The following is a 25,970-nucleotide window of genomic DNA, read 5'->3' as shown; positions in this document are numbered from 1 at the left end:
TTAGCTAAAAACAATGTTTGGATAAAAATTTTTTATGTAGTAGTCAAAAATTTACTTACTGGCGCAGTACATCATTAGCACAGTGTTTCACTAAAATATTCAGATTTAGTAAAAAGAAAATATTCATATAGTTTTCTCTGTATTTCGATCTCCTCTCTCCACCCCCAACCCCCCCCCCCCCCCCCATGAAGATTCCAGTTTATTTATTTCATCTGTGAAAACAACCATCAGTACTTTACTAGATATATATCATGTGATGTCTAGGTGTGTTATCATTGCCAAACCACTAAAAGAGAGGGAGGGCATCTTTCTTAGAGCTCTTCTTTCATGCTTTATATTTGGCAGATTTTCCTTATTATGAAGGAAATCACAATTTTTTATTCATCTCTGAACTCCCAAATGTTCCACACAGCTTGTCTTCTCCTTCCCTATTGACTATGCTAGTATATTCCTTGAAGAAATAATATTTAACCCTTTCTCTTTGTAGTTCTCTAAGAACTTTACCATAGAATTGTTACCCATTATTTCAGGATCTAAAACTAGGAACTTAAAGAGAAATTTAAAAAATAAGTGGCACTCCAATTCAGTAGAAATATGAGGATTAGCATCCAGATTGCAGAATTCTTTGGTCTAAGAACACACACTGGATTGTGGTACCTTTCTTCTAAAAATAAGAGAAGTAAACTTTATTTCAAGACAGGCCATCAGTGCTGGTTTAAAGGGCATGAGAAGAAAAGAAGAAACACTGAATAGCAAAGGCATGACTGACTATAGAAAAGGAAGGGAAGGAAGGAAAGAACTATTTTTTTTATTTTTTTATTTTTTTTCTTTTCTTTCTCCCAGCTGCAAACTGCTTGCTGGCTCTGACTTTCAATAACACTTACCCATGACCCTGTCAGCTTTTAACTTGCACTTTTTTATTTTTAAAAGAAAATATAAGTAACAGACATTACTTAGCTCTTAATTTGAGTTATTGCAATAAGAAGTGAGCGTCAAACTCCACTGCCACTGCTGCTGTAAGTGCTATTGAAAACCACCAGCTTCAGTAATAAAATAAATCAGGTGGGAGCTGAAGAGCATGAAAAAAAAGCCTGGAACCTTATTTTTTATTAACCTTTTGTTGACATTAATACTCTGCAGTAGGAGATTCACACAGCAAATGTACAGAAACACGTTTAAGAATGAGTCACTTTTGCTTACACAGGAAAGGTTAGAACTTACTTAAGAACTTGAGGTGCCTCCCAGGATTTTTCTTCAAATAAAAACTCCAGTCAATACTATAGGAGTTTCCTTGACAAACCTATGGAACAAATCCAGAAAGATATGCAGGCAGCTGTTAGATGCTGAAGACCAAACTTGTTTTTCTGGAAGTCTCTGCTCTGCTGTCACCTAATGTTGGGATTGCCCAGGTTCCCTAGATTTTGTAGTTTTTTTTTTTTTTTTCTTTATAGAGCTGCAGATTCAACCATAAGGTTTTCTTTATATGATTGTGCATTAACGCCTCTGTTTTGACAGTAAGCATACAAACCTGGAACCCTTCTCTCAGGTTAGAGCCTTCATAGAAGGAAGGAAGAATCTGCATCCTGTCATGGTTATCAGGTGCATTCATGACTTTTATAAAATGAATGCTTAATATAAAATGGAGTAGATTTTCTAGGAATAGTCGCCAAAGCTTGAGGCTAAAAATGTAATGTGGTTCTGTAAATAGCAGGCTATAAAATCAGGTGGTAATTACTGCCTACATGTAAACCAATGACTTCTGGACATTTTTCTGCACAGTATAAACAGTGGCAACAATTACTTGTTAAGTACAGTACACTGTGGTGAGAAGCTGGTCATCTCAGGCAGGAAAAGAACTTGAATGATGTGAGCTCCCTTACCTTGGGAATGCAAAAGAACTTGTCTTCCCCTTTCTGCTTCTCCCTCCCCCCAACCCCCCCCCCCCATTTTTACATTTTTAATAGTGTGTTTTAAAGGAAAAAGTTTTTTCATTAAGGGTGAGATCCAGACATTGAAACCTCATAGGAGCACAACTGTTTACAGACAGATCAACAGAGGCAATGGAAGTGTGAGCACCATGGACGCAAAAAACCGTTTTTATCATGACTGTGAGTTAGCAAAAGACTCAAGCATGCCCTATGTGTACTGGGTCCTGGTTTCAAGGGAAAGAACACAAGGCAGTGATTCAGAAATGAGAAGAACATATTCTAGCAGTTTGCTTGCATTGGTCAATTGGAAGATCAGGACTGCACGATGTCCTTTGGAAAACGCATATGCTGATCTTTAGACCAGAAGGTACCTGAGACATAATGTTAAGTCATTAACCTCATTTTCCTCATTCATCAATTAGCTTTTGGCATCTGTATAATTTACATAACTACATTTTAGGTCCAGCTCCTTTCAAAGGTTTTATAAATGGTCTGTATGAAGGACTCAAATGCATACTAAATTAGTTTGCAGACCATACTAAATTAGGAGGTGCTGTTGACTCCCTCGAGGGTAAAGAAGCCTTGCAGAGATACCTTCACATACTAAAAGGCTGGACAATCGCCAGCCATGTGAATTTTAACAAGAGCAAGTCCTTAAATTCCGATTGATGAAAAGTTGAATATGAGTCAACAGCATGCCCTGGCAGCCAGGGTGGCCAACTGTATTCTTTTGGTTGGTCCTCTGCAGAACCAGGAGCTGGACTTGATGACCCTTCTCAGTCCCTTCCATCTTGGGATATTCTATGATCCTAAGTGACTGAAAGCATTCACTATTGAGAGTGTTGGTAGTTCTGTTTTATTTTTTTTTTATTTTTTGAAAAATCTTATCTCACTCTCGAAACTGTCCAAATATTTAGCTGTGATGTATACGTGATCTGGAAAATTGTGGTTAATGCTTTATTGCAAGGTATATAGTATTAGATATTGTGCATTTTAAATACTCTACCAGATCTCTTTGAATATGAGGCAGACAATGATTCCTTTGACAACTGTTGAAAAAAAAAAAAAAATCAGCTTAAATTTAGGTAGTTAAAGGTAGCACTAGAACTAGAGAATGGCAACATCTCTCAGTTTAATGGGTGTGTTTTGTTTATGAGGCATAGATTATATGTCGGAGCAATTGTGAGCTTCAAGAAAATTGTAGAAATCTGGGAGGAGACTATAATTCTTATATTTATATATGCTAAGAAAAACAACTGCTTTTGGTTGCTTTATGTTTTTTAGATAGTCGATGTGCAAGGGGCTCTACATGTTCATTTTTCTGAAACTTAGGTGTGTTTAGGCTAGTTGATTACTTCTGTTTGTATTGGTTAGAGCTTATGTATATAATTTTTATACTATATATATACTAGAGTAGCTGCTGAGTGTACATCTGAAATTCTCTAGCTGCAGCATGGCAAAATAAGTTAAGTTACTTTAGAATTACTATTTGGTTATGCCATACTTGTGTTACAAATTATAAAGTTTTCTTGATGAAGGATTATCTTGAATGTTTTTTTTTTTTTTTTTCCAAATAAGTTAATATTTCTCCCCTCTTCACCTCCCCCACCCCAAAAAAGTAAGTATAAGAAAGAAAAACACGGATAGTATTTTTTCCTGTGCTCTTTTGATATTACTAGAGAGTCAATGGCTATTTGAGCCAATACTCTCCTCACAGTTTAGCCACTTCTCTGCTTGTTGCAGAGAGGATTGTTTCTCACAATCCTCTGCTGATGAGACCATAGCTCCTGTTTGTAACTGTGGCATTAGCTGCATAGAAGGGGGAGGTTAAGAAGCAAGGGATGATCTAATTCAAATTATTATTAACTGCTGAAACCTGTACAAATGTCTTAGTACACCTAATCTGATAGACCTAATTTTACATATTGGAAATAATTTGTGCATCAGGAAAAAAGAGGGGGGGGAGAGAAAACAACAACAACAACAACAACAACAGCAACAACAACAACAAAAAAAACGGTCTTGATAGAGCCACACAGCTCAGTTGCTCAGTCTACATAAGTTTGACAATATTAATATTGAATTTTTATAATTACCTGGTGGAGAAGAAAAATTACGGGGTAGCTGTGAATGATGCAGTAGCTGGATGGTGCCCAACCAATCTTACTGCAGTTGTGTTGTTGCACTCTGAGTATATGCAACCACTTTTTTCAAAACATGGAAAGACGATCCAGTCATTTCTTCTGGCAAATGCTTAATTTTATGATATCCATAGTGCCATTCCTCTCAAACATACTTTTCTAGAGAAAAAAATAATTTCTATGTTGACCTACTGTTTGGGAATAAACACCCTTAGTGAGTTTTGTATCACACCTAAGCTGGAAGTCTTTTGAATAGCAGTTAAGCTTGATTTCCCATAACGATCTTGGAAAACGAAGAGGATCCAGTTAGGTCAAATAGTACTCAGACAGCCCTTCATATGCTGTTGTTTGCTCTTTTTTGTTGTTTCTTCTTTAAAACAAAACCTTCCATCCACTTGATACTGATTATTAGGCAAGTCAAACAGAAAAAGCTCAAGGGTTACAGAGAAGAAAGGCTGTACTTAAGACCTGACAGACTGGAGATCAGTGTACATGGCAAGGCAAGAAAGACCAGGAAAATCCTGTGACAGCTACCTTGGAAATATGAGCCTGGAGAATGAAAGACCTTTTCTAGGAACAAACTTCCTCTTATTTTTCTCTACTTTTATGGAATTAAGCCAGATCATAATTAGGATTCTTAGCCACATCCAATAATTCATGACAATTTGCTTTCTGACAATGTGTGCTATTTTTTTGACTGTACATCACTGCTCATATTTCAGATGACATGAATTTAAAAGATAAATTTATTTAAGAAGAATTAAAAAGCAATTTATTATTAATGTTCACCTTACCTAAAAGTATATTAAAGATAAACAGTATTTTCAGACATACTATACAATATAATCGATGTATTCATTCTTTTTCAATATTATAGCACATCCTGTTACTTATTTATTCAATAGCAATTTTCCATAATAATGTTAGAAACAGTTCTGAAGTGTCAAACATAACTAATATGGATTGTTTTAACCTTCAGTGGAGTTTTTATTACTTCTCTGTATTTTGCATTATTATCTTCTTGGTGCCATGAAACAGCCATGAGATTTGCTTGTACCCATGGAAACTGGACAAGGAAGAAGCGCTCTTACTCAGTCCAGGGTTCAGATTTAGACTCACAGGTGCTAGCTAGAAGCTTGTAAACATTTCTCACTGTTTCTTGGCCATAAATGGTGGGAAATCTCTTGAAATTAGTTTTTCTTATGAGGTGACTGACTAGTTGAAATCCTGTTAGAATGATTCTTCTCACATGATTGCTGTCAGGTTCAAAGTAAAGAAGGAAAACACATATTCCTTCCAGTCAAAGTCACAGGGAAATGTGAGCTCAACAGCCCCTTGCTGGAATTTGGAACAGTTAGGTGGAGGTTAATTAGTCCCATCTCTAACAGATTAAATGAGACTAATTGAAAATGGACATGATCTCCAGAAACAGGAAAACTGGTATACCATATATTCCCCCCTCCACTCCACCCCCACCCCCTTCATTTTTCTGTCCTACCCAGGAAAAGAGAAAGGTATGCTAAAAAAAAGAAAAAAAAAAAAAAAAAAGAGAGAGAGAGAGAGAGAGAGAGAGAGAGAGAGAGAGAGAAAGAAAGGAAGCATAAGCCTAATGATGGTAATTTATAGATCCTAGAAAGGTAAAGACAGTAATGTGCTTGGTACTGTTTCAGTGAATGTTCTTTAAATTAGACAGCACTCTTCCTTCTGAGTAAATGGTGGCTGCCTAAATGCAAAATATGATTTCCATATTGGTGACTGCACAACTGGGAACAGAAAGGGCAGTGAGATTAATGAGATTTAGAGCTTGTTTATACTGCCTAACTACTCTAACTCACATTCCATAATAAAAAGAAAGGGGTGTTGAAAGACCAAAGCTAGTTCTTTCTGCCTGGTGTGTCCTGAGGTTGGTATAGCACTTCAGTTGAGAACAAAAAATTAATGTCACTAAAAATCAGAGGCTGTGACAAAGTCTGTATTTTTTCCTTCAATATACATTTTACTAAGGTTCCATTTTTTTTTTTTCAATTTTCTTATAAATTTTCAATTCGTATTTACTGAAAGTAAATTAGAGAGATGATTTCTCTTTTGCAGTCTGTGACAGAATAAAAACTGTTCTGGTTTTATAGTTTCATCTCCCCAAGGAGCCTTGGAGCTGAGCATTTATATTGCTTAACAGCAGGGTATGGAGAGCATGAAAAAACACACTATCTCTAGAATCACACTGACTTTTTCTTAAAGAAATATAATAGAAGTATTGGCTGATGTACTTCTAGTTCCCTTACTACAACCTATTTATTATTTAATGAGATGATCTACTTTACAGTTTAAATCTAAATGGAGTGGTTTAAAATTATTTGAAACATTGTTTTATGTTTGCAATATGCAAAGCATTATTATATATAATAACATATATGTGTACATACACAAATATTTTAAAATAAATTTAAAAAAATAGGAGCACATAAGAGGTATTTTATAATGCACATTTTGAAAATCTCAATTTCCCTTGCTTTAAGAAGCTGTTCTGTTAAGAGCAAGTGTAAGGAAGCCTTGACTCCTAATTAAATATTTATGTGGGTATGGCCAGTAGGTCATATTCTATAATAGCTTTTATATCATGGTTATTAAACTGCAGTTCAGCAATCAAACATTTTTGCACTACACTCATTGGTATTCATGGCAGCAAATCATAAATTTGTAATAAATTAGATGAAATGTATAGGTTTATGACACTGTCAAGAGGACTGGGGAAGCTTAGTGGAGAGATCCTTGGCCTTTACCATATTTATGTTTCAAGTCAAAACTGAAACAGAAAATGAAGCAAATACTAGTTTCTGCACAGATCCTTCATAGTGGATGATTGCATCATCAGAGCATATACATCTTTTCATGATAGAAAAGTAAAAGAATCCCTACTGAAGATAGCAAAAAAAAAAATTATATCTCTTTTTAGTAATATATTTTTAGTTTAGAACTGGAGGAGAATATCAACATTTTTCCCCCAGTGAATTCATGTTTTTAGAAGTATAAAATAATCTCAATGTCTATTCTTTGCCTTAGAAATAATCATGGCAACAGTTCCAAGGTAAAAGCATTTATATTTAAATCCATAAAAGGTTAGAAACAATACATTTCATGAACACATTAGGTCTTAAAGCTTCAATATCAGTGAGTGGGAGCTTGCCTTCTGAGGACATAGTGCCCTTAATTCCCTTCTGAGTGAATGCAAATTGTAGAAAGTGGGCACTCCGGAATGTTTTCCTCTGCACCTTACAAGGATCAACATCCTAAAGAAGCATTTTCATAACAGTGAGTATGACACTGGCAAAAGTTCTTGCACATTCCTGGCATTCACTCTTTCGGTGCCATGGCAGACTGATTAGCGGCAGACTGCTTTAAGTGAGCCATCAATCAATGTGACTGTTTCTCAGTTTGACTCTCAGTTTATTAGTGAACTAAGGAAGTATGTGCTATAATGAAAGATGTACTATACTGTATATTTTTTTTCTGTGAGATCAGTTAATATGTTTGACAGGCAAGGCCTCTTGGAAACTATTGAACCAGGAGTTCTCAGAAGAGCTATTGTTGAACTTTATAGGCATGCATGTATTTGCAGAAAGCACATCTTCTCCCCTCTAAAGATACTTGATCCACGTGTTTACTGCATAGGTATATTCAGAGCCACATTTAACTAGTAAAAAAATCAGTTCTTAGTATTCCTTGGCTATGACCCAGAGCCTGGACTGGAAGATTCTGTCCTTTCTCATGTATCACAGAAGTAACAGCCCAGTTTTAACCATATTGTCAAGACAGTGGAGTCCAAAATAATCTGGTTCTCATATGACTGACTGAAATCAGAATAGGAAAGAAAAAACAGTTTGATCTTTATTATCATTAATCATGCAGAGTATGGTAACATAGAAAGCTATTTTTATATATATATATATTTAGGCTTACAAATAATTTTAAAGTTTAAAGCAGTATGATTGCACATTTTGTAATTTGTCTTTATTCGTATTCAGTTTAGACATTGTTGGTGAAATGTTGGACCTTTCTGTAAGATATATGTCTATATCTTTAAAGATTTTATGGATTTTCTCTAACGTATTTGTCACTGGAATAGAAGAGAACATGAAGTGTATCTGGAAGGAAATAAAACAATTCCTTTTCAGAAATAAAGTGTAATTCCTTGAATTCCTGTCATGATTATTATTGTTTAAATAGCTGATCAAGCACAGAGACAGACTAGTTTAAAATGCTCAACACACAGCCATGAATGTATGCTGTATTCTTAAAAATAACAATCTCATGCAAAATGGGGACTTACCCTGATAGCCAGTCACTGCGACTCATGGAACAGAATTTGATAATAGGCAGGACTAAAAGGCCTCAATGAGGAGTTGAGAAGTCTAGATGTATATGTTACCTGCATCTTTCAGTAAATGACTTTCGGAAAGAGCCCTACCAACAAATCTTTAATGAAGTTATTAATTATGAGAAATTGCCTAAAAATCCTTCTCATCCAAAACCTGGATGTGTTTTTTAAAACTGTTATACTACTGTTAAAACTACTATAAGACAATGTTTATATTATATTGAAGGGAATGAAGGCTTATTTTCATATCTACTTGTTCCTTCTTTACTTAAAATTATATGCGTAGTAAAAAGCCATTAGTAAACCTAGTAACTTCAGGTAAGCAAAAAATACATTTTTCTATTTTCCTCTGTTTCGTTTTTTCCTCAGTTTGTTACTTCCTTATTGTTTCATGTAGAATCACAGGATAATCCAGGAACTGGAAGCAACACTGACAGGTATTTTAATCTACACCCTGCTCAAAAAAAAGGATCAACTATCAGATCACACCAGGTTGCTCAGGATCTTATCCTGCTGGGTCTTGAGAAGTCCCAAGGATGGAGATGGTAGAAGCAAGTTGGACAAAATTCTCCACTGCTAGATTGTCCTCATGGGGAAAAAGTTTTTACTGATATCTAGCCAAAAACTCTGGTTTCAACTTATTGTCATCCTGCTACAAGGCATCACTGTGAAGGTCCTGTCTACTCAGTAACCTCCTCACAGGTATTTGAAGGCTGATATTAGTTCCCTATTAAACTTTCTGAGAAAAAAAGGATGCAGGAAAATGTGATCTTCACAGTCTATTGATTTGTTGCTCAGTCTATGATTAAAATAACACTGCTAGATAAAATTCATGGAAAGAAACCTAGCCCTTACATATGTTATTAATGATTTATTTCACTGATCGCTTGATGGAACACCATATTCTGAACACATCTTATGTTCTCACTTTGCCTAAGAACATTTAAGAGGCACTATAACAATCATTTGGGGGTAGTGAAGAGTGTAAGAATCAAAGATAAAAAAGAACTAGTTAGGGTTGTCCAATGGGACATAAATGGGAGTGATGTGATATGCTATGCAAATAAAAAAATCTAGGCTGACAATTAGCTCAATTTTTTCAAAAAATAAATATTTTCTAGACACATCACTCAAGACCACCCTGTAGGCCTACAATAAAATGAACATGACTGAATATATATATATTGCATCTCTTTCTTCTTAGTTTATCACCAATCTAAATTATATTCAGATACAGTGAAGGCATCAAAATTTGTCTAGTAAATATATATTTCCAGACAGACAGATTAGCCAAATATCCTACATATCTTTTGTACCATGGAAGCTTTCTCAAGTATTGAAAAATAGATCTGGAGAATTCCGAAGTCTAGTGTAGACTAGTTGTTTATACAGAGTCTTGATGAAAATCTCTTTTTATATGCTTCTGCCAGTGAAGGCTTATCACTTAGGCATGTTAACACAGTGTTTCATCAAATGTATTCTTTCAGTAGGCAGAGTGGATAAAAAAAATAATCTTAAAAGTTGAGAAGCAAAACAAATATTCCTTTTTAGAGTAAAAGCTATTTTTCATTAAAAGATACCTCAAATGAAAAACCATTGAAGTGTAACAGTATGTTATTACCTACAAAGTTGTTTACAGAGTGTTCTTTTTTTCTTTTTTTCTTTCACTTCCTGAGTTCACTGTCAAATGCAGGTGAACACAACTTTTATTTACTGCTTTTATGTCTTTTATTTTATGTCTGTGTTTGCTAGGGCCCGACTGAATATTGTTAAGATGATCATAAGAATTATGTCGACTTGAATAACTTTTAGACTGAGCCCTAAAAAATCTGGGAAACACAGATTGATGTAACAGGGTATCTCTAGGCCTACAAATTATGCCCTAGTAGAATGTTTCTTTCTCTGTGGAGTAACAATTCAATTAGCTGTGTTTTACGGATAATAGGAAATGGATTATATGTTTATGTATTGCTGGAATTTCTTGTTTGATTTTAACAAAATCAGAGAGAAAGCATTATCAAATTTTATAGAACTTCTGAAGTTTTAACAAGAGATAATACCACAATGTTGGAAGAAAAGGTATCTATTTTAAGCACAAGAGAATCTATTTTTTCATTAATTAAATTTAAAAGCCTATTTTCTTTCATAATGGAAATATGAGAAACATAATTTATAAAATAATTTATAAACTAGCACTGCTAACTTGTGAGGTCTTTTTCACTCCTTATTGCAATATATAAAATTAGCTTCTCATTGGAACAGCTTTATTTTCTAGACTGATCTAGTAATTCCCAAAGTATAGGTCTGTCTAGGTCTTTCCACATCAGAAAACTTCTATATTAGGTGTTAAGCACAGATCAACTAAGAATAGTGATATTTTCTGTTGCTTTCAGCTTGGAATGGGACAATAACTTTCCTTCCAAATTCTGGGTGACTTGGAGGGGAGATGGAGCCTGTGTCAGAGGGTGAGAGAAAAGCCTGAAACTACTTACAATGCAGTAGTGCTCTGCAGTTTATCACTCTCCCCCTAGCAAAGTATCTCTTAATATTCATCTGCTGTACTCAGTCACTGAATGGAAAACACAGTGCAGCATCTCCCATCAGAAGAGTTATAGTAACAGCAGGGCAGGAAGCTTTTGCTTCAGCACCTGCTTCCAATGACTGAGCTCCTATTTTGTTTGAGGTCCTTCCCTAGAAATGCTACAAATCTGTGACCAGGGTTGGATTGGATGGGATTGACCCTGCTTGGGTTGTGGCTCATTATTTCTTTTACTTACTACCAGGACAGGCATGCATTTCTCAATGAGATACCTATAAAAAGGGTCAAAAATTAAGATGTTGGTCAGGTCTGTTTTGGATAATGGACATGGACATACCAACCTGCTGTAGATGACTTTGCTTGTGAAGGGAGGTTCGACTAGTTGATCTCCAGAGGTCCTTGTCAACCCCAACTATTTAGTGATACAATTCGTCTTAGTCATTAGTTTCTTCAGTTCCTTAAAGCCTTACAACGTCCAGTGGTACAGCATGACTGAGCTCCTAAAGTGTGAAGCAAGAAGATAGACACAGTGAATTATCACTCATTTTCTTATGTTCTTTTTCAGAAAAGCCTGAACATTCCCTAAACTTTTGAGCCTGTGTCAGACTTATGCTCTGCAAAAAGAGTAACTTTTGGCAAAGACAGAAGTAAGCATAACCAGACTCTTTTGAGTGAAAGGATTGAATTGCCTTAATAACAGGAGGCATTCCCAGCACTCTTTATGTAACAAGAATGTTTAAAGGAATCTGCATGAGGACAAGATTTCTGTCCACAGAGACACTTAAATGGAGAAAAAGCATAATGAAAACCAGGAGACAGAAATGGGAAGAAGAAGTGAAAAAAACAAACAAACAAACAAAAAAACTGGAATAAGATGCATATTTTTGTAACTGTATCTTTTTAAAGATTTGCTTGCATTTGCTTACATTTTCAAATCAAATTTTGATGTTATAAACACATATACTCTAAGGTGACCAGAAATAATGCTTGTTATAGGCTTCATGGATAGGCTTGTGCTACACAGAAGGTCAAATTAAATTATTAACATGATCTTGCTTGGCCTTAAATTCTGTGTTTATGAAGATATGTCTCTAGACAATTTCCAAGTCATGACTTAAACCTGCAATATAATACCACTTTAAGGAAAACTGTTACACAGGATTTGATTTCCTTAAGACATATGAGAGATAAGAGGTTAAGCAATGACAGCAGCGCTATTCCTAAGAATATGTCTCAGCCATAGCTTCAGGGTCTTGGTCAAACTCCAAATACCACTCCTATTAGATAAGATGACCCTGAACATTGCTCAGGTTGTCTCAATTTTCTGAACTTCCACTCAGTTTGTGCTAACTAGAAGTTTAGTCCTGTTACAGGTAATTTGTGATGATGATTTAAATATCAAAAGATAACATTTCTCATTTCTCACCTCTTTTTTTTTTTTTTTTTTTTTTTTTTTTTTTTCTTCTGAATACGTATAATTTATTTATAAAAAAAAAAAAAAAGAAAGAAGGGTAAAAAAAAAAAAAAAAAGAACAGTTTCAAGTGACAAAGGCTGGGATTTTCTATTATATTAGCATAGACAGTTTGTAATGGTAGCAGTTCCTCCAATTTAGAAATGATGATTTGTTTTTTTTTGATTTTTTTTTTTTTTTTTTTTTTTTTCTGTAATATTATGGCCCAATACCCAGTGGTTCAGTTATGTCTACATTTACCTTTGCTATACTTCTGAACACTTTCTTTTGAATAAAATTGAATTGCATTAATCTTCATTACTCATTAGGAGAGAACAAGGAGGAGTGTAAGAAGGCTAATCAATCAAAGAAACACTTTTAAGCCTAATGAGGAGCATAGTCCTAACCTCATCATGAAACAAGCAGATCTCGGCCTACAAGATACATAGAATCTTCTCCAGACCAGTTGCTGCCCAGTGCCAACAAACATGCTGTGAACTTTTGAAGAACAGGTCTTTATTTATAAGCTACATTTAGTGTTAGCTGGAATGATCCAGAAGTTGTCTTAGAGAAAAATACCTCCTGATCTGCCACCAAGACAGATGGATATGTCATGCACAAGCTATCGTTTTAGGATGAAATCCTTTATATCCATTAAACTTCTCAGGTCAGTTACAACCACGATAGCTTTTAAACACTGATACTATTGTTAAAAGACTTAGTAAAGTATGTTAGAAATAAAAGCCTTGATACTATGATTAACAGATTAAAGGAGAGAATGAAAATTCCCACCCAGCAGTTCCATTGATCACCTGTGCTTGGTTGCAATGAATGAAAAATCATCTTTCTTTATTTTTTTTCTAAAACTTAAATTAAGACAAAATCAAACTTTTTTTTTTTTTTTTCCCCGCAATGGTAGATTAGTCTTGTTTTAAGTCCTGTCCAGCATCTTTAAGTCCTGTCCAGCATCTGAAGATCTGAATCCTGACTTTAGTTATATATGGCAAACCATGATCTATACAGACATTCATTTAATATAAAAAAGTATTAAATACAATAGGAAGAAATCATACTCTCAAATGAACAGTTGTGCTTTCTGGAGGTAATGAGAGTATCTACCTGTAAGTGTTAGTGTTTCCTAAGTTTGAAAGAAAAAACAGTCTATATTTTATTAGATCAGTCTATTTTGTGTATATATATATGTATATATATTATTTCATACATATATGTACACTATATATTCATATAAAGTACTAAATCTTAATTTAAAAATACATTAGGCACATTTTGGGGACTGTATTTGCAAACATTAAGCAGATTTTTTTTTTTTTTTTCTTTCTCAGGTTTTGCTTCACTTTTGTCATCTTCCACATTTTTCATATCTCTCTTCTGTGTGATTCATTATTAGGACACCGTCCTTTACTGTATTGCAATTATACAGCAAATCAAGTAACTTTCAGGAAGTACCTTGAATAAAAAAGCATATATACTCCTCTATTTTAGAAACAATTCATCCTGGAAATGCAACTTCCACATATAGAATAGTATGTGCAAAATAAATCAAAGGAAGGATATACATTTTTAATAGAGAAGAACTGGTAAAAATACTTTCAGCTATCATTTTTGGTCACTGTTCTACTAGTGGCTAAGAGACTAACCACTCACAAACTCATAAAATTTTTAAACATTTATTCCACTTGCAGAATTTTAAGATCTTACCTTGAGCCTTGTGTCCCAGACCACTTAATTATTGCTTTGTCTGCTGTCTTACAGGGCATTTCTGCAGTACACTTTTCACATTTACATTTAGGGCCAAGTTTTATATACACTGTTGTCTAGTATTAGCCACTTGAAATATGTTCTCCCAACTGTATTGTGCCTTCATAGATCTTGTTACAATTGTGTTTGTTGTCTTTCTCAGGCAGTTCCCATTGAGTTATCAGTTTTGCCTTTCCTTTCTTTGCAATCACTGCAAAATATAACTTATTTCTCTTATAAGTATCCATAGTTTTTCTGATCCATAGGTGGATCACAGACTTCGTGGTCTACTAGATAAACAAATTTTAAAGAAATATAAACACAGTTAGCTGTGCAGGAAATAGAATTCTGCAGCATAGGAAAGTAAGTTCCCATGGGTCTACAAAGAACTGGTCAAAATGCTCAACCTGCCAATGTGCCTGGTTTCCTGATGAAATTGCTACATTTCCACAGAACATTGATTCTGAGCATTTAGCAATTCAGAAGGCAAAACCATGTTTTTAAAAAACTCATCCAGCCTTAAGTAGTAGTGTGTGCATAGTAGGCTTTTTGTGCTGTATTTTTCTCTAAATCTTTTTCATTGGTAAATATTTTTAACATAAAGTTTAGAAGAGATTACAGTATGGGGAATTTACTCTAAAGCAAAATAAAAAGTTTACAAATTTAGAAGAGCATTCTTATCTTCAGCATTCCCTAAATATCAGCATTAACTAAAACTATAGTATATTAGGACAAATGTATGAATTTAGTATAAAAACTGATCATTGAATGCAGCAAAGTTCTTAGAGAAAGTTGTTTGGATTTCTTACTGTTACTCATCCCTAGAATTTCTTCATTTTGTGTCTTGTGTTATACTAAAATTTACACAAGCAAGCAGTGTGTGCTTGCAGCCCAGAAGGCCAACTACATCCTGGGCTGCATAAACAGGACTGGACAGCAGGGTGAGGGAGGGGATTGTCCCCCTCTACTTTGCCCTTATGAGGCCCCACTTGGAGTCCTGCATCAAGGTCTGGTGCTCCCAGCACAAGAAGGATGTTGATAGAATGGGTCCAGAGGAAGACCACAAAAATGATCAAAGGGCTGGAGCACCTCTCCTGTGAAGAAAGGCTGAGAGAGCTGGGGATGTTCAGCCTACAGAAGAAAAGGCTCTAGGATGACCTCATTGCGGCTTTTCAGTATGTAAAGGGGACTTATAAAAAAGATGGAGAGTGACAATCTGCTCAATCAGATAATGGCAGGATGAGGGGAAATGGTTTTAAACTAAAAGGGGAGATTTAGATAGAGTTTAAGGGTGGTGAGGCACTGGAACAGATTGTCCAGAGAGGTTGAGGATGCCCCATCCCTAGAGGTGTTCAAGACCAGGTTGGATGAGGCCCTGAGCAACCTGATTTAGTGCATGGTGTCCCTGCCTATGGCAGGAGGGTTGGAACTGCATGATCTCTTCCAACCCAAGCCATTCTATGATTCTATAAAATTTCTGTTTTTCTCCTCAACTGCTAGTTTCTGAGTTATTTTCCTTCACTCATTCTTTTTCCCTCATTATTTTGTATGGTCTTTATTTCTTTTAATTTAATTATTTATTTTCATATGTGATATTATACAACTGCATGGCATTCCTTTCTTCTACCCCTTTGTTTCAATTTTACATTCATCTACATTGTCTATATATTACCTTATTTTCATTGTTTGGTAGCATGTTAACCCCTGAGCATATATTAACCAATCTGACAACTATTTCCTTCTGACATTAAGCATCCTGATGTTTTTCCCCTTTTCAATCTCAATTTATTTCTAATTATAAACCTTAATTAGATGATGACTCCTACTGCTTAGGTACTTTTTCAGTTGCTACATCTCTAATTGCTTTCTGGTTTATTTAAAGGGAGTGATTTTTTTTTTTCTCTTTTGGCTATTCTAAAAATAGTATCTTACAAAGTTCATAATGATATCAAAAGAGAGTAAATAAATCATAGTTTTGCTGGTTAGGTTTTTAGTTTTAGCATCAAAATGTGTGATATTAAAAATATTTATCTCAAGTATAACTCAATCATAGTTCTTCATCTGTATGCTTTGCCAACTCTAATGAGGAATATTTATTTTTTTGGAAATTTTTCCTGCCATGTGAATCAGAGATGTGGGTTGTGTTTGTTAAAAGATAAAAAATGGTGGAGGTGGGAAAGATACCTTAAGCACCCCTTTTTTTTATTGGCTCCATATCTGATAGATTATGCACATTATTTCTTAAGAGACTGAGAGATGTGGGTGTGTATTGGATGTATATGTCAAAGTGTTGGCAGTGGTGGGGCTGTAGAGGTGGCCTTTGTAGGGAGAAGTTGGGGCTGCCAGGTGCCAGACATGGCCAGTTCTGGCCAGCTCCAACTGGGCCTGGTTGGGCCCAGCAGCCAAGATGGGGGCACCTCAGTGGAAAACTATTTACAAAAAAAGGAAAATGTCAGACTGCAGTGAGGAAAAAAATGTGAGAAAAAACAACAAGAACAACAACAACAAAAAAACAGTGAACACAAAGGACCAAGGAAGGAGGTTAAGGAGGTTCTCCAGGCTCCATAGTGTAGATTTCCCTGCAGCCCTTATAGAGATCAGGACCACATCAGAGCAGGTATCCACATTGCTGCCAATGGAAGATGCCACATGTAGCAGGTGAAAAGTGTGAGGAGCAAGGAGTGGCAGAGGTGAACTCTTATGGACCAATTACAACCCCCTACTCCACATTCCTTTGCAGTTCTTGGGGTGGGGAGGCAGAAAAGTTGGCAATAAAGTTATGAATTTGAGCCTGGGAAAAAAAAAAAAAAAAAAAAAAAAAAAAAAAAGTGGGAGAAGGTATTTTAGTTTTTGTTGCCGAGGCGATCTGCTCCGGGGCAGATGTGTTCTGCAGCGGAGCGGGGGATCAGGACAGGCAGGGCTATTTTTCCGGCATCGAGGCCACTCGAGGCAGCCGAGGGAGCCGCCACAACCCGGCAGCCCTCGTGAGGGCCGCTGACGAAGCGTAGGCAGAGCCAACAGCGCCCCCTCCCCGGCCGTTCAAAAGCAGCCCCTGGGGAGCGCGGCGACCAGGACGGGGCGCGTTGGAAGGGCGGGGCGCGGCAGTTTGCGCAGTTCGCGCAGGCAGGGCGAGCAGGGAGGGCAGAGCGATTCCCCCCCGCCCCTAAGATCAACTCATCTGACGGCTTTTTACCACTAGCTAGGCTGCGGTGGTCCACGCTAGGCAGAGAGATCTCTCTAGAAAGTCTGTAGCCACCCAGACAGAGTGCCCGCTCAACAATGCAGCAGTTCAGGTCTCTGGATGCAGGGAGTGCCAGAGCCTGCTGCTGCTATCCGAGGGAGGCAGAGATACTGTGTGCCTGAGGTGCGAGCAGGTGGATGACCTGGTCTGCCTGGTTGCAGAACTCGAGGAGGTGGAGAGGTTGAGGGCCATCAGGGAGTGCGAGCGGGAGATAGACTGGTGGAACAACTCCCTGCAAGGCCTGAAGGAGAGGCACCGGAGTGAGACTCCCCAGATGGGGGTGGACCCCCTGCCCGGTCGCTATTGGGCAGAGGGAGGGGACCCAGGAGTGGAGGAAGAATGGAGACAGGTTCCTGCTAGACATTGCAGGAACCCCCCCCCCCACCTGCCCCACCTTCCCAGGTGCCCTTATGCAACAGATTTGAGGCCCTGGAGCTTGAGAGAGCAGTGGAAGAGGATGTGGTAGAAAGTTTACCCAGGAAGCCTAGGGCGAGGAAGTCTGCTCCACGCCTCAAGACTGCTTCCACCAAGAAAGAAAGAAGGGTGATCGTCGTGGGCGACTCCCTTCTCGGGGGAACAGAGGGCCCTATTTGTCGGCCTGACCCTACCTGTAGGGAAGTCTGCTGCCTCCCTGGGGCCAGGGTCAGGGACATTGGCAGAAAGCTTCCCAACCTGGTTCGCCCCTCCAATTACTACCCGCTGCTGATAGTCCAGGCTGGCAGTGATAACACTGATGAGAGAAGCCTGAAGGCTATCAAACGTGACTTCAGGGGGCTGGGATGGTTAGTGGACGGAGCGGGAATACAGGTGGTGTTTTTGTCCATTCCTACAGTGGCAGGGAGGGGTTCAGAGAGGACACGGAAAGCCCACCTGATAAACACGTGGCTCAGAGGCTGGTGCCAACACAGGAATTTTGGGTTCTTCGACCATGGGCTGCTTTACTCGGCACCTGGCCTGATGGCCACAGATGGGTCCCAGCTGTCTCCAAGGGGAAAATGGATCCTAGCCCAGGAGCTGGCAGGGCTCATTGAGAGGGCTTTAAACAAGGTAAGAAGGGGGACGGGGATGAAAAAAAAAATTGTTGGAGGTGTGCCAGGGGGAACAATGGCAAGGCTGGGGGAGAAGGCAAAGGCTCAACTGAAGTGCATTTACACTAATGCACGCAGCATGGGCAACAAGCAGGAGGAGCTGGAAGCCATTGTGCAGCACGCAGGCTATGACTCGGTTGCCGTCACGGAAACGTGGTGGGACCACTCTCATGACTGGAGTGCTGCAATGTCTGGCTATAGGCTCTTCAGAAGGGACAGGCATCACGGAAGGGGTGGTGGAGTGGCTCTCTATATTAGAGAGTGTTTAGATGTCATCGAACCTGAGGCTGAGAATGATAAGGTTGAGTCACTATGGGTTAGGATCAGCGGAAAGGCCAACAAGGCAAGTATCCTGGTGGGGGTCTGTTATAGACTGCCAAACCAGGATGAAGAGATGGATGAGGAGTTCTACAGGCAGCTGGCAGAAGTTGCAAAATTGTCAGCGCTTGTTCTTGTGGGGGACTTTAACTTCCCAGATATATCCTGGAAGCACAACACAGCCCAGAGAAAGCAGTCTAGGAGGTTTCTGGAGAGCGTGGAAGATAACTTCCTGATGCAGCTGGTTGGTGAGCCTACCAGGGGAGGTGCCCTGCTAGACCTTCTGTTCGCTAACAGAGAAGGACTGGTGGGAGACGTGTTGGTCGGGGGCTGTCTTGGGCAGAGTGACCACGAAATGGTAGAGTTCTTGATATTTGGCGAAGTCAGGAAGGGGACCAGTAAAACTGTTGTCTTGGACTTCCGGAGGGCTGCCTTTGAGCTGTTCAGGACACTGGTATGCAGAGTCCCTTGGGAGGCGGTTCTGAAAGACAGAGGAGCACAGGAAGGCTGGGCGCTCTTCAAGAAAGAAATCTTAATGGCTCAGGAGCAGTCTGTCCCCACGTGCCCAAAGACAAGCTGGCGTGGAAGAAGACCGGCCTGGCTGAGCAGAGAGCTGTGGCTCGAGCTTAGGAGAAAAAACAGGGTTTATAATCTTTGGAAAAGAGGGCGGGCCACTCAGGGGGACTATAAAGATGTCGTGAGACGGTGCAGGGACAAAATTGGAAAGGCCAAAGGTCATCTGGAGCTCAATCTGGCTACTGCTGTTAAAGACAACAAAAATATTTTTATAAACACATCAGTACAAAAAGGAGGACTAAGGAGAATCTCCACCCTTTACTGGATGCGGGGGGAAACTTAGTTACTAGAGATGAGGAAAAAGCTGAGGTACTTAATGCCTTCTTTGCCTCAGTCTGTAGCAGCAAAACCCGTTGTTCTCTGGACGCCCAGTACCCTGAGCTGGTGGAAGGGGATGAGGAGCAGAATGTGGCCCCCACAATCCACGAGGAAATGGTTGGTGACCTGCTACAGCATTTGGATGTACACAAGTCGATGGGGCCGGATGGGATCCACCCAAGTGTATTGAGAGAACTGGCAGAAGAGCTGGCCAAGCCGCTTTCCATCATTTATTGGCAGTCCTGGCTATTGAGGGAGGTCCTACTCGACTGGCGGCTAGCAAACCTGATGCCCATCTACAAGAAGGGCCGGAGGGTAGACCCGGGGAACTATAGGCCTGTTAGTTTAACCTCAGTGCCAGGGAAGCTCATGGAGCAGATTATCTTGAGTGTCATCATGCAGCACTTGCAGGGCAACTAGGCGATCAGGCCCAGTCAGCATGGGTTTATGAAGGGCAGGTCCTGCTTGACGAACCTGATCACCTTCTATGACAAGGTGACATGCTTAGTGGATGAGGGAAAGGCTGTGGATGTGTTCTACCTTGACTTCAGTAAGGCTTTTGACACCGTTCCCCACAGCATTCTCCTCAGGAAACTGGCTGCTCATGGCACACACTTCGTTGGCACACACTGGCACGCACTTCGCTCGCACTGGCATACACTTTGTTGGGTTAAGAGCTGGATGGATGGCCAGGCCCAGAGAGTTGTGGTGAATAGAGCCAAATCCAGTTGGAAGCCGGTCACTAGTGGAGTCCCCCAGGGACTGGGGCCAGTCCTCTTTAACATCTTTATCGATGATCTGGACGAGGGGATCGAGTGCGCCCTCAGCAAGTTTGCAGACGACACCAAGTTAGGTGCGTGTGTCGATCTGCTCGAGGGTAGGAAGGCTCTGCAGGAAGATCTGGATAAGCTGGACCAATGGGCCGAGGCCAACGGTATGAAGTTCAACAAGGCCAATTGTCGGGTCCTGCACCTGGGGCACAACAACCCCAAACAGAGCTACAGGCTGGGAGATGTGTGGTTAGAAAGCTGCCTGTCAGAGAAGGACCTGCAAGTCAGCTGAATATGAGCCAGCAGTGTGCTCAGGCGGCCAAGAAGGCCAGCAGCATCCTGGCTTGCATTAGAAACAGTGTGGCCAGCAGGTCCAGGGAAGTGATTGTCCCCCTGTACTCGGCTCTGGTGAGGCCGCACCTCGAGTACTGCGTTCAGTTTTGGGCCCCTCGCTACAAGAAGGACATGGAGGTGCTTGAGTGAGTCCAGAGAAGGGCTACGAAGCTGGTGAAGGGTCTGGAGAACAAGCCTTACGAGGAGTGGCTGAGGGAGCTGGGACTGTTTAGCCTGGAGAAGAGGAGGCTCAGGGGCGACCTTATTGCACTCCACAGGTACCTGAAAGGAGGCTGTAGCGAGGTGGCGGTTGGTCTATTCTCCCATGTGCCTGGTGACAGGACGAGGGGGAATGGGCTAAAATTGCGCCAGGTTGGATATTGGATAGGTTGGATATTAGGAAGAACATCTTTACTGAATGGGTTGTTAGTCACTGGAATAGGCTGCCCAGGGAAGTGGTTGAGTCACCATCCCTGGAGGTCTTTAAAAGACGTTTAGATGTAGAGCTTAGGGATATGGTTTAGTGGAAGATTTGTTAGCGTTAGGTCAGAGGTTGGACTCGGTGATCTTGGAGGTCTCTTCCAACCTAGATGATTCCTCCCAGTTGAGATATTTTGCCCATGATTATAATTGCTGAGTGATCTCCCTGTCTGTATCCCACAAGCTTTTCCTTAGACTTTTTCCCTTGTCTTCTTGATGAACAGGAAATATAGATGTATCTGGCAGATGGCCAAGGTCAACACCCCACAGGGTGTGAGTCCTTGCCAAATGACCAAAGATTGGTGTATTTCTGCTAAAATATATATTGTAACATAACCAAAAGTACCATTTAATATGTTTCTGTTCCACCTTTGTCATTATCCTTATTTTAATCCTTTTTCTATCTCATGACAAGCAAATTTTGGATAACACCCACTGTGAGACTCAGAAAACTACTGGGTTTAGTTTTACTTAAAACCATTTTACAGTAACATTTATAAAAATAAATAATAAATTAATGCAGCACCCTTACATTTAAGAAAACAGAGTTTTACTACAAAGTTGCTTTGGCAGTGCAGCATGGTGACTTGTTGGTGTTTATTTTACCTCTTTTTTATTTTTATTTTTTTTCTTCTCTCTTTTCTTCTTCTAAATTGCAAGTTCTGGCAAGGTAGGGATAGGGAAAAATTACAATTTTTAACCCATAACATAAAAAGAGACAAAATTATGGTACCTGCTGAGGAAAACCATATAACTCCTTTAAAGATCATGACAGAATTTTGTGGTAAATTTACCTTTGCAATATGACTGCTAGTAGTTTTTCATTTCAATTCACCATGTATCAGCATCTGATGATAGGTGCTTCATTGATAGGCCTAGACGGCACTTTTTTTTTTTTTTTTCTCTCTCCTGTTATTCTGCTTTATTCTGCTTATGAATATTCTACAACTATGGTATTCCCAACCGGTTAAAATAACTACATTTTTTAAATTTCTGCTCCTTAGCGTAGCAGTTAAAAATCTGTTATAAATTCTGAAGTAGTAAAGGACTTATTCTTGTAGCTGGTCCATGGAAAATAATTAGAAAGATATTTCAAATTGTTAACAGATACCTCATTTAAATCTGTTAGTAGTTATTTAGTGTCAAATAAAACACTGAAAGCCTACTTATTAAGGCTGCAGAAAAGCCCACTTCAAGATGCAATTATCAATATGAAAAATACACCACTTTAACAGTAATGAAATACATAAAAGACCAGGTTTTCTACTGATATAAATTGGTTACACATTGTGGAAGTCAGCATAGCTGTTGTTTCATATAAAGCAATGGTCCAACACACAAAAAAATTCATAGTCCCCCTATTAGAGATTTATTCAAAACTAAAGGAAAATCATTGGCTTCAGATGTCTTGGCCTCTTCCACTTATGTATAAACTCCCATTTTAATTCTAGCAATGGTGACTTTGAAACATGACCTAAAAACCACCCACCATGATCTGCATCTGCAGGCTTCTCCTACATTGACTGGCAGAGTCAGGTTCAGACCCTGTTATTTTTGTTTGCCACTGGAGTGGTGGCTCCATCTGGGGTGCCATGTACACAGACCAGGTACTCTAAGAAAACTCTGTCCAAATGTCTCCTATCTAAAGGAGAGTTTTTTATCACTTTGTTGTCCATAACTATGGAAGGAAAAAGAAGAGTTAATTAGGAAATTCAGCCTTTTTTTTCAAGAACAAAGTCAAGTTTCCTAGTTCCCAAAAACTGTAAGATCTGAGAACTAAACCTGTGTGCACATTATATACCCAGGAAAGTCATGCCCATGACACAATGACTTGTGGAAAGATTATTACTGCTTAAAATTTCTTTTGTCTTGTTACATTTGCTGCTCTGTGAAATTTTTGTAGTTTTGTAGAGAACTTTATTTGAAGATTGTTCTTTGTAATGACTGTACATTGCATTGATGTACATCTTGTTCCTGATGCTACCTCAGACTATGCAATAGTTAAAATCTTGTAAGTATATTGATGAGCCTATGAAAAAATCTATTCAGTGGTGAATTGTCAATCATTAAGTATATGTACATAAGACTATTTGACAGACTAAAAGTACTTTAATGAAAAAAAAAATAGTAAAAAATAGATCTGATATTTTATTACTGAATTTATATTGACCGGGTTAATTCCAACAATTACAACAGTCCTGTGTGAAGTACTTCTGTAAAGCAGATAAAAAGAATGAATTTCTGATCCCTTCTAATTAGTAGTTTATTAGTGCAAGATATAGGGGCTTTTTTTCTGATGTTTTTAAAAATCCTACTTTGCTGTTTGCTCTTACAGTTTTGGTTAAAAATATATATATATAACAGGGGACATGGATTGCTGTTCTATTTGGATGCTTATGACATGGTTGTCAAAGAAAAGGGGAACTCATATAATGACCATGAAATCTGCCCACACCGTTATTTTCAGAGAACAGGAAATCCTGAATGGCCATCCCTAATGGCTCCTCAAGATAGGATAGGAAAGATGGGTCTATGAAATATATGTTCAGAGTTTAAACCTCTGGTATGACTGTTGTTGGATTATACACTTGTTTTAGGGACAGGAGGTAATAGTGAATTACAAGGATAAGTGTTAAGATAAAAACATCTGTAGTACAGGGTATCAATGAAAGTAATTGGTTTATTTTGCAAACTACCCTTTACTGATTTAGAATTATGAACCCAGATTATCCTGGTATCTGAGTTGTAATCAGTAGAACCCATGAATGGTCACAGTTTGTCTAAAGGGAAAGAAGGAGGCTCCACCAGTCTTCTGGGTCTCACATTAAAGATCAGCCTGTGACTGATGACAGGCATATTATACAGCCCATGAAATGCAAAATACATTTTACCTGAGAATACATAAACAGTAGGTAGGATCTCTATTGGTCTAAGGCACTAGTGTTGCAAAGCTTGAAGACAGTATTCTTTTTAATCACTTCAATAATTCTACTTAGTTGATTGGACTGACCATATACAAGTCTAAGTTTACACAGCAATGAAATGGAAAAACTTAAATTTACAGTCTAATTCATAGGTTCTACCATCTCATTCTTTCTTCCAGTTACTCTTTCTCATCTTCCCCCAGATGTATGCCTATCAAACAAAACTGTTCTTTGCCATTTGATGGAACTTCCGTGAAATGTAATTTTCTCTCACATAGGCAATGTACCAATAAAGATGTTTTAAAAAAATCTGTGTTAATGGAAATCTTATTTCAGGATGAAACAGCTGAATAATGGTATTTCTGTATTCTTATGGAGCAAAAAGGATATTTTTTAAAACCTGCAGCTGTTTTAAGTTTGCCTTTAAAATTATCTTCTTTCTGTGTGTGTAGACTTGAAAGCTGGCTCTTGTACATGAGAATTATCCCAATACTTTTATGTCTCAATATTTAGCGGTTTAACACTATTAATTGACAAAGATATGACAGATTGTTAGATTGTATTAAGTACTTAATATATACTTCCAAATTGCCTCTGTACTGTTATAATGACTCCTCCCACTTAAAATCTCTCAAAGGGAATTAAGTGACTGTAATGATACTGAAATAAGAGGTAGGATATGAGTAGAATAATAATAAAAAAAAATGGAATGAAAACTGAAGTGCTCTGCTATCTTGATACAGATATGACTGTGAAGTCCTATCACAGACAATTGTGTTTACATGGTAAACATCTGCAAAGCTCTGTATTTTGTATAAGACAGATTTTTCCCTCTGTTTAAGTCCAAATGGTTCCACCATTGTCAGATAAAGTATGGTTATTTGTACCAGCTGGGAATCTAGAACATTATTTATTATTAGAACAGCTAGAGGTTTTAGGAAGTGTGTGACCATTTCTGTACTTGATATGAACTATATGAACTTGTCTTTCATTGCTTCCTAGTTACTTTTCTTCTTGACAGCAAGCCACTGGTTTTTAACACTGCAAATGAGTCTGATAGTTACATTGTGTGTTTTATATGTGATTTTTCATGTGTGCAAATGCATCCATGTGCAACATTAAAAATTGACTTTTCCAGGAGGTAATTTTGCCACTTGTGCTATAAGGTGCTGCAGAAACTGAACAAATTTTAGCCAAAGCTGATAAAGATTTATATATGCACACCTCTAGGCAAATTATAAAAGTTGTTCCTTACTACTTAAAAAATATATATACGCAGAATACCCTTCCCCCTTCCATTTTTTGGGTAAGATATTGCTGTATTAGATATCTCTGACATTTTTTAATTTACAGGTAGATTAATTGTGCATGTGCTAGAAGGCTATGGTAGCTATGTATGTTTTGACACTTCACAGAACTGCAACTTAAGGCAGTGGTTTTGCAGTGCCTCTAAGCTATATCAGTCATTACATACTTAAAAGGAAATTCATGAGGTTCTCAAGGACCAGACAGCCTTAAAAAAAAAAAAAAAAGAAAAAAAAAAAGAAAAAAAAAAGAGAGAGAGAGAGAGAGAAATAAGTCAAAATCCTGTTTCATCTTTCCATAAGTTAAATCAGATTCCTTATGAGAGAAATTGCATGGAGTAATCATATTTGAGGTGCTGGGAAATTTCATAACTCTTCAATTTCCATAGTTTTATTACTAAAAGTAAAATAATTATACAGATTACG

Source organism: Oxyura jamaicensis, chromosome 4, assembly GCF_011077185.1.
Source record: "Oxyura jamaicensis isolate SHBP4307 breed ruddy duck chromosome 4, BPBGC_Ojam_1.0, whole genome shotgun sequence".
Classification (NCBI taxonomy): Eukaryota; Metazoa; Chordata; class Aves; order Anseriformes; family Anatidae; genus Oxyura; species Oxyura jamaicensis.
This window is presented reverse-complemented; position numbering follows the sequence as displayed.